An 11,467-nucleotide genomic window follows, 5' to 3' on the forward strand; every position below is an offset into this window, starting at 1 on the left:
TATTTAATATTTAAACAAAACCATTGATCTTAATATTGTCGTTGATCTTTATATAAAAGATCAGGATTTTTGTAAAACAACATAATATCGACTTAATCGCACTTTGATCGAAGCGTTTTACAAAACCCCATAAAAATAACAATACCCCGTATAAGTTCCATACAAAAAGTTAGTAATTTATTTTTAATGCTTCTCAAACTTTTGCTGCCTGATGATCGAAATTATAATACCTTTAATATTGTACAAAAATGGGAAATATAACATTGATTAGCCCGTTAGCGCAGTTTGTAATGACCCTGCTTTCTGCTCCGAGGGCTGTGTGTTCGTTTCCCACCCCGAGTCTGGGTATAATATAAATATTTATTTATATATGTATTATTTATTAGAATATTTATCGCAAAAAAAATATGTAGCTATACCAGTCGGCTGTTACCTATAACACAAGCAATAAGTTGCTTACTTTAGGAACAGACGACCGTGTGTGTATTGTGTAGATATTTATTTATTTAACATGTATGGGGTAGAGATGGAAAACTCATACCTATTTGCAAAATTAAATCACATTGCTTTATTATATGTGAATAAGTTGATACTGAACTAAAATAGTCTTAAGCATCCCACAGCTGGGCAAAGATTTTCTCTCCAAATGAAGGTTGGTTGAAGTATAACACGCCACTCTATTACACTCCTATCAAAGAGTAACAATCTTATTTATGATGTTAAGCGCGATAGAAGGTCGTAAAGCTAACGCTAAGGCTCTGCGAAACATAGCCCTTATAAAAATTATGTATCTGTGAACTTCGTCACTAAAATATTATAATATACAAAATTTATAAAAATTAAAAAAAAAACTGCTAGATGATTCAGATAATTACATTAAAGTAAATATTGTAGAAATTATAACAAAATAACAAAAAAAAAAACGAAAAAATTATCTGGCACGCTGCCCGCACCGCAGCCTACTACGTCACTATATGCACCAGTGCGGAGTCAGGGCAGCTTACTAGACTTACATAATAGAATGAAAAGAAAATGCCCGAGCACTAAAGAACATCAAGTGAAATTCGATATGTCTAGGACACCGCTTAAATGGTATAAAAATATATTTATAAATAATTCCTATTGGTTAATCCTGATCCTCTATTAGCAACAGTTGTAAGGCTTATTTCAAACCATCGCAAATCATACTAATATATAAGCCGATTTAGCGCATGTTTAGAAATATTATAAAAACTGTGTTAGCTATATAAATACGCTACAGCCTGTAATCTCCCACTGCTGGGCATAGGCCTCATTCCCAATGTAAGAGAAGGATCAGAGCTTAATCCACGCTGCTCTAACGCGGGTTCGAGGATACGAGTATATTCCCTAGTAACGATCGCTATCAGGTGTACATGATAACAACCGGGACCGACAGGTTAACGTGTTCTCCGAGGCACAATGGGGAGATTCACAAGGACTGCACAAACGCCCAGACAACGGCAAACATCTGTATGGCCAATACAAATGTTTGTACCAGTACTGTGACCGTTACGCCAACGCGTCATATGATAAGGACCTAAATGTGAACTGCGGTAGGGCACAGCAGGAATTTCCTGCTCAAAATATGGAGCAGCCCGACTGGGGTAGTACCTCGACCTTACAGAAGATCACAGCTAAATAATACTGTTTTCAAGCAGTATTGTGTTCCTGTTGGTGAGTAAGGTGACCAGAGCTCCTGGGAGGATCGGGGATTGGGTTGGCAACGCGCTTGCGATGCTTCTGGTGTTGCAGGTGTCTATAAGCTACGGTAATCGCTTACCATCAGGTGAGCCGTACGCTTGTTTGCCGACATAGTAATATAAAATATATATATATATATATATGTATGCGTATAAATTTCGAACATTTGCACTGAATCGTATTTTTTATGCGTTCGTTATTGTCAGGACAATGAATTTAAAAAAAAAACATTCGATTTTCATAAAAAAGCGGTCCGAACTTTTGGTTTCACAAGTTTCTTAAAAAAATATTTAAATCATTAAAAAGAAAAATGTATTATACTCTTTTATCTGTTGGATACCGTTATACATCAGAAAAAAGTTTTATAATAAATAGGCCCTTAATATCATAGGATGTACTTTATTAATGACGAGAGCCATTAACCGGTGATTAGCGTAACTAATTATCACAGGGTGGCAGAGATTTTTAGGATGGGCATTGTCTTTGAAGATCTACCCTCAAGCTACGCCACAGTTAACACCCTCATTATTTAGGGTTCTGAGTCTGTTACTGAGTTGTGAATTGTGTTCACAGTATTATTAACTAGCTGACCGAAAACTGAAAAGAAAGAATCAGTCAAATCGTTCTAAAGTTGTGTCCTAATCAAGGCAAATAATTAATAGTAAATTTCAACCGGCTTAATAAATGAGGAGAAACCGAACCTTCACCATTATTACCACATACAATAGTATTTTAAAAAATGGTTTGCATAATTCAGCCTTAAGTTATTTTTGCTTTTTAGTTTTTAATATTTTTTTAAAGGTTGTTATTATAGACACCTGATGGCAATCTTTATCGATCGAAGGGAACATATCCGCCAAATCACATTGTAGCAGGGTGGTCAATTAAGCTCCGAACCTTTTTCCTACATGTTGTAACTTTTAATTTAATTCATATAAGATAGCGGATTCGTGGATAATTTCTGTACCAAGAGAATGTTATCAGGCATTTATGATAACAATCAGGACCGACCGAATACCCAAAGTGTGGTGGGTGGATAGACACATAAGGATACATATAAAATATTTGTAAAGCCTTCACGGATGTTTGTCGCGGTCTGGGTGTTTGTTTGCATGCATATATGATTCCGTAAGCACAGCATAGTGTTCAAATAGCGGTGAGTGCCTGGCGTTTAGTTAATTTATTCAACCATCCAGACCAAAAACAAACCTAAATCGAATCTGTGATCGTTACCAATAATGTGACTTTATCCTAATTCACTTGGAATTCGGAATAGTCATCTGTATACATAATTTACACGTAAGCTATTATATAATAATGCTACTTATTGGTTACTAACCAATGATCGCCAAACTCAATAAATAACTTAATCAAGGTAAAACATTTTATAAAAACTTTGTTACACGAGAAGTGTGTAGGCACTCGAGCGATAAGCATCTATTGTCGGTAGCAACGAAATTACTGAACTCTATGTAATAATTTATATATAATTACTTTATTTCCGATATTTTGAAGGACTTTGCTAAATTAGCGACGACGATATAAAATAAATTACCAAATTGTTGGCAGGTTATATGACTGCTTTGTTGGACTTTTGTTGATTGATTCCGCCTTTGATATCCTAAAGTTGGGCATACGCCTCTTCTTCAATGAAAGAGATAGATCGGGTTTTAATTACTTTGTTATATATAACTATAATGGTCTGTAAACATTATCATCCCATCCATCCCATCATATCCTGGGAAAACTTATTTTTACTATAAAGAACTTTACTTGAGAAAACTTTAGCCAAATCGACGATGGTGTATGTTTATTGGCGTAAAAAAATTATATTACCTGACTGAGTTCAGAAATAACATAAATTACAACGACTACTAGATACTACTTAAGCCTATCACAGACCACTGTTGGAAAATGCATCCACAAGTTTGCGCCAAACATCCCGGTTTTCCGCTATTTTCATCTAACACTCACCGGCAATCTTATTTAGCTTGTAATAGGTATATATTATTCAGAGTCAAAATACATCCTTATTTTTTACCCAATATTTGAACATGACGGTGATTTAAAAGATTGACATATTAAGTTAAGGCGTTAACAAAGTATGTTTGAACAGGATATTTATCGTGCTGCAATTGATAACTAAATTGATAGTAAACGTTTTAAAGGAAAAGTTTATTTAATTATTTTTGGCGTAATAAGAAAAGATTATTATTAATTTATTTTTCATCTTTGTTAGCTTACTGCCTAAAAAACTTAATAACGCCGATTCTGAACTGGTTTTATTTATTGTTTGACGGAAAAAAAAACATAATCAAAGGCACAATTTTTTATTAAAATTCAGAAGGAATTAAGGTACGAAAGCAATTTTCTAGCAACAAATTTGAGAGCTTTATTAGTTTGAACGCTTCTCAAATGGTACTAAAACTCATTTCGAGAATTCTTTTTACTTTTGAATGTCCGTTTATTAATAAAAGTTGAAGTTTTTTTTTTTCTCTATTCTAATATTCTAATTTTAAAGACTTTGTTTACATACTGTTTTTTTTTAAATAAAACCTCTTTACGTACGCTTGATTTGGAGTTAGTTGGCGAAGGCGTGACGAGAGCGTTTCGAAAAGTGTGAAGCGAATGGAAATTGAGAGGAAGATGTAAGTTAGTGAGGATAGAAATAAAGAAAGTTACGTTTCGTATATTACTGTAGAAGCTACGGAAGTTTTACTTCAGCCGTGTGATCTAAAGCACACTCGTTTTTTTTTCTATTCTTTTTTATATGTTTTACTATCTAATATAGGCATGACGATATTTTTATTTATTTAATAGGTAATAAGGAATATTTTAAATTAACTATTTATATGCTCGTCTCAATACAAGGCAACATTATAGAAAATATCGGTTTTATAAACATATATAGGCTACAAAACATCACGTAACTCATAGGAACAGTGTTAGTATTTAAACATAAACTTTAAAAACTTATAAAGTTTAGGACGATTATTTATTTTAATCATGAAACAAATTATATTCAGATTGTATAATACTAGTGATAGAACAATCGCTAATATACAAAACCATTATGAGGTCAATGATCTTCCTTTATGACACCAATGTGTTAACAAAAAAGAAAATAATATATTACGTATCATAAAGGTTATAATTATGTCTCACGACACGTGTATATGTTTCATATGTTGCTGATTAAACTATCTGACGGATAACGGTATCCAAGAGATAAAAATGTATAATACATTTTTCATTTTTAGCATCAAACTTTACTTTTCCTCACAATTTTATTCACATAGTCGTATAAAACAAAATGTGGTAGTGTATTAGTTGTTGCAAAAAAATTCTAGGAACCTGTGCTACCTGCTGATAAAGACTATCAGGCACTTATGTGCGAGTTAGACTTCACCAACCACCGCGTGCGTGTATATAATATTTTTATTGTTTTCTTTTGCTATTTTTTTAACAGTACCCCCCCCCCCATTCTTTGCAAAGTTAACAATTTGTGTGAGACAAAACCGTGAACGGAAGTCGGTACAGTAGTGTGCAATCAGTATTTCTGTCGACGCCTGCGTCCCGAATCACAGTAATAAAAAATTTCGACATTCCTCCACCGAGGTCATCCGTCGTTATCACGAAATATTATTAATATAATAACACTTACGACAGAATCACTCGAAAAATTATTATGTTTTAAATTTTTAAATCTACCTATATAAATAAAAATGAGACGCCAAATTGTAAAAAAAAGAAAGAAATATAATAATTTGTGATAAATCACATAGGTTATAGACATCATAATTAAAAAAGAAGACAAAAACATATTAAAACTAAACATTAAAAAAAAATTTAAAAAAAAAAACCAAAGACTTCCGCAACTGTGTTCGGTTAATCAGTTGGGTTTAAGAAACGCAACTCTGATTTTCAATGATACCCTTCCTTAAGTATATATGTGTATAACTGGTTAAAACATTTTGTGCTGGGTATGCTTTTATGATAGACTAGCTGTGTCCGCGACTTCGTCCGCGTGGAATTTACAAAACAAAATATCGTTCAGTTCGCAGAGTTGCAAAATAAATAAATTTCTAAAATAAAAGTAGTTAATAAGTTACTCCTTATTACACCAGCGATCTGCCAGTGAAAGTCCAGTCGAAATCGGTCTAGCCGTTACAGAGATTAGCCGGAACAAACAATTTGTATAGATATCTATCTAATAAAACATACTTGAAAAGTTTTGTGTATTCTGGTAAAAAAAATAGATTTATTTAAATATAATATTACTACAATATTTAAAATACAGAGATAGGAAGCAATATTTTGTTTCAATAAAGCCTAACCCGTTCCTCTGACCTAAAAGTATCAATCTATTGGAACGATGCTTTCATTGAACGCATAATCGTGTCCAGGTGGATGGGACACACCCAGCCCTACCCCCGGGATATATAGGAATGTTCCGGAAATCAAATATAAAAATGTCTTTTATCTGTACAATAAAATTCAAACAAAGATTGACGTGCAGTCTAAGCCGGTAGATTTAGATGTATGAAATTTAGCTGAAGTTTTCTTTTACGTACACACTTAGGCCAAGTATTATAATAAATAGGTTAAGTTTGTAAAACTGTAGGTTTAGAAGGGGACCATTTCTAGAACTGCTAAGCAGATTCTGAAAATTCTTTCACCGTTATAAAAGTTATTTATGAGTGCCGTAGGCTATATTTTATTACCTTATTAAAAAATTCAGCGACACCACATATATATTTCAGTAGGTATTGGTGGTAGGTAGGTTAGCAAGAAAGCAGGAGTGCAATAGTGTTCCCGCGATTCCGCTTTGTGAATCCTTAAGGGATTACCCTCGGTCAAAAAAGGTAGGTTAGCAATAAGCGACTTGAACTTGGGGAGGCATAGGCCTCACTGCGACAGGCTGAAGTGTAGCGATAAGGTGGCCTCCCCGATATCTATTTGAAAGTCATGATGGCAATAACGTGCCAATAAATATAATAAATAAGTAAAAATGTTATGTGTCAATTTGTTTTTTTTTTAAACATCATTGTTGTCAAACGCTCACGAAAGTTATTCCACAGTTCAAAATTAATCTAGCGTAAGACATAAGACAATGTAACAAAATTTGTAATTAATTTAAAAATTATATTACATTACTAAATGAAATATCGCGAACACGTAAGTACATTAGTTAATTAGATTTGTTATGCGGTTTAATTTGCTTTTAGGCGCTTCGTTCGCGACCGAGGCCTTGTACGCGATTTATGTATACTTATTACAATTAATTTGTTGAGCAGCAAGAAATCAAATTTTAAAGCAAGACTTTAAAATTTGAAGTACCACGATTAGGGAAGGAAAGTATTACCGGTATTGGAAGTCCCTCAAACCTGCAGAAGATTAAAACCAAGTAATCCTGTTCTCAAGTAGTATTGTGTTTCTTTGGTAAGCAAGGTAGCCAGAACTCCTAAGGAGGGTCCGGTGTAAGGTCGGCAACGCGCTTGCTTGTTTTAGGCATGCAAGGGCTACAGTCACCAACTCGCCTGCCCAGCGTGGTGACGACTATGGGCAACACATATGAGGTCACGCCATTTTTGGCGCGAACTTGTGAAGGCCTATGTCCAGCAGTGGACTGCGATAGGCTGAAGTGATGATGATGATGATGAGATGGGCTATAGTAACCTTAAGAGGTGTTCCACCAGGCGGTGGAACAGCTTTGTTTGCCACCTAGTGGTATAAAAAGGAAACTATCCTTTAAGAATGGAATTATTGGTCGACATTTGAGGCGAGTTCTTATGTGGTTTTGAATAAGATGTATACTGTAATTAATATAATGAGGACATAAATCAATAAAAGATTAGTTGAAATTTAAAAACAAACTCATTTTATATGATTGATTGACCATCTGGAATGTTTCTAGAATCGAGGTGACTACGGCTATGTTGAAAACATACCGACCGCCATATCTGCACTTGTAACGCCAAAACTTGGATGGGCTTGTAACGGCTACTGTCTTATCGTGTTGGTATCTATCATTCGACTCAGACGCATTTACACCTTTTTAATATCGTTACTCAAGAAACTAAGCCCTGCTGTATATGCGTATCGACTCCACAGCGTCTTCATCAAAATCGATACCCTACTTCTTAAATCAATGGATTCTTGCAAAGAGACACACAGTCAGTCAGCCAATCAGTTCAGCCTATTGTAGTCCTAATAATCCTCATTCAGCCTACACCGACAATCTTACATAGATCGTCAGTCTAGCGGGCTGGAGTACGTCCCACACTGCGTTGAGAGAGAGAAAGAGGAAAAAAAATAGATACACATAGAGAAAAAGACAAAAACTCCTTTCTTGAGTCACTATTATATTTGTAAGAAAAAAAATATAATTATATACTATAACTATATACCAGATTAATATAATTATCATTTGTAAAATGACGATTAATAAGTGCTTTTGAAGCCTATTTGAGTAAAGAGATTTTTTATTTGAGTTGACCAGAAAATCTAATATTCCACAGCAGAGCAAAGAAACGTTTATAATAAACAGTCATAGCCTACACAAGATGTGACAAATAACCTGACAATACAAATAACACAAATCTTCCTCGACGTTACCTAGTTAAATTGTAAATAAATAAAACCTGACATTGCATTAACAAGGCTTCCGTCGAAGTTCACATACCTATAAGGGGTATTAGCATAAATGTTGGAAAAAATCGGTCAAGGTGTAAAAGTACTTAGCTCTGCGTTTATATTACTTTGTAATCGCGTTAAAACTATTGGTAATAAACGAATACAATCGTGAAAAAATTGGAGATCAGTGAACGATTAGTGATTGAGTAAAGCTTTGAAACTCACTTGAAAAAAGGCACAATAGGAAATATTTCAGACAAAATCTAGAACTGCGCAACTGGGGACGTACCTTACAAGCGATCACAACTAAATAATAATGATCTTAAAAAGTATTGTTTCCGTGATGACTAAGGCAGTCAAAGTTTCTTGGGATGGATGTTAGGGATAGTGGCCGTTACAAATAGTCATGGTATTGCAAGTGTCCGTAGGAAGCGATATTCGGCTATGGAGTCTGGAAACATACAAGCAAAAACGTCCAGACCATGAATACGATCTGTTTGGTCTATTGGTTTGCCATTAGCAACGAGCATTCTTACGCACGCTAGCGCAATAGAAAGTGCTGTGACCGTTGCGCCAACGCTTCCATGTCCTCAGTATGAGTTCATCTGTTCTACTGTAAATTCAACTATTTTACCTACAAAGATGCATTAAAATCGATTCAGTAGTAAGAACTGCAAACATCGGTCCAAACTTACAAAAAATCACATTTATAACACTGATAGGTACTATATACTTATCAAAACATGGAAAAAATATAATAGTTTCGTCCATTATTACTCTGAGTGCCTCTACGATACCTAATTATTTAAGTTTTTTCATTCCATATATTTATGTATTAAGAATTTATTTTTTACATTGTAGTAATATTATTTAGGAATTTTTTTAAGTTGTAATTTATTTAAGAAATGTAATGTATAACAGATACTTTTACTTTGAACTCACACATTAGAAAATAAAATCCGAACGTAAGTCGATCTCCATCGAGATGATAGTACAATTAAACATACTTTGTAATAAATTTAGTATATTAGATAATATATTAAAAATGGGTCGCCTAAAAAATCTTGGACTGATTATTTTTAATTATTTAAAAAAAAATTCTTAATGGACAATTGCAACATCAAGATAATAAGAAATTTTTAATCTGACTTGATAGTATGAAACGTATAGTGTGCAGTAAACAGGTATGTCGATGCCAGTTATCTTCTACATACCTGGCAACCCAGCAGTTCGTCCAGGTAAATAATAGGCAGCCCAACGGCTACACACTACTACTCCTAAATGTCAGTTTCTTGCCAAAACATCTTGGTAGAATCTACATGCCGAATCGTTGATAGCTTCACAAAAGTTATAATTAATTAATAAAAATATTCATCAATTGATACCTACTTCAGATATAAAGAAATTTTTGACTAAATTTATGATTTCAAATTTATTTAACCACAAACAATGAAATACCAAGTAGATAAATAAGAAATTCTCACCAAAATTAATTATAAATCATTCTAGTAAGGTTCAAAGCGGTTTGACTCCTGTTAAATGTTATCCTTTCATATTCCTGAGTCGGGGCTGATATTTTATAGTTTGCTTAATAAACAGACCATCAAACGCAATAAAAAATTTAATGACTGTTACTTCCTGAACGTTCGCAAAGCAACGGTCGTGTGTGATTATTTGTGACAATGAAACTAAACCGTTGTTTAGATTATCAAAAAAAAAAAATCTGCACAATAGGCCTGTACTGTATCTTAGATATACGAAACGTAACTGTCTATGAGATAAAAAGAGAGAAAGAAAATGTGTGCTCGCACTTCTCTCTCTTGCTCCGTTCGCCTCGTCCGATCATACTTTTCGTAACGCTCTCGTCACGCATTCACAAGTTTACTCCTCAAGTCAAGCATGCATAAAGAAGTTCGATAATGATTTTATATTCTACCATGAAACCACATTGGACTTCTTGGTGTATTCTGTTATAGCCTATGAGACATTGGCAAAATTATCTGTACTCTCTTGACGCTATTAGCAACCTTTGAAAAAAATCGATGAATGATCTTCAAATAACCTAATGACGATCACGATTCACGATTAAGCTTGTAACATCCCACTGCTGAGCATTGGCCTCTTTCTCTATGTAGGAGAAGGATCGGACGACATATCCCTTCACTGCGGGTTGGCGGATATATTCTCTACGATGAGTAACGATCACTGTCAGGTGTGTATGAGTTATCATATCGGTTGTTAAACCGGGACCGATAACTTAACGTGTCTCCGAGGCACGGAGGGTAGACCTACATGGGCAGACATCTAATTAGTAATTTTTTTTTTGTACAACCAAACAACAAATCGCCGTTGTTTAGACACGTACATGGCACATGCACCACTACACCAGAGCGGCTGCTAGTATACTCAAAAAAAAAAAAAAAAAAAAATCAAAAATAGTTTATTTAACTGTAAAGATACACATTACATGAAAAGAACAGTGAATCCCACACTAGGCAATGCCTGTGTCGTGGGATTCAAAAACTCAAATAAATAATTACCAGGCGTAGTGCGGCTTAAGAAGATAATAGGTATATTTAGAACTAACTATTGATAACTGAAACTCGTATATTATACTTCAAATAATCCAAGTTTTAATTAATTCTAGACCAAATGACTGATTTGAAATTCCATTTTGGGAAAAAATTGCGTTTTATAAAATCCATTTTTGTAGATTCTCTTCTATTGCTGTTTCTAAGCACCGAGCTGGACTAAAGTATTTCCGTGCTATTGCTGTAACTCTACAATCTAAAGTCAGAGATCATTTGCTTTTTTCGACTCCGTTTATGTCCCTGACTTAGCAAAACATTTACGGTTTCTGTAATACAACAATTATTTTGAGGTTTAGCACAACCATATATATTAAGGACAAAACTTCGTAGTCTGAGCTGGCAACAGTTAATTTATAGTATGACACAACGTCTATAGAATTACCACCAATTGCTAGGATTAACTTTTTAACTCCACACAATCTTCTAATGATTGACTGAAAGCGCCCACAGTCTATCAGAAACATCAGACACAATGGACACTATAATAGTTTTCTATATAAATCTTGAGTTGGTTTGCT

This window comes from Melitaea cinxia, chromosome 20 (genome assembly GCF_905220565.1).
Source record: "Melitaea cinxia chromosome 20, ilMelCinx1.1, whole genome shotgun sequence".
Lineage (NCBI taxonomy): Eukaryota > Metazoa > Arthropoda > Insecta > Lepidoptera > Nymphalidae > Melitaea > Melitaea cinxia.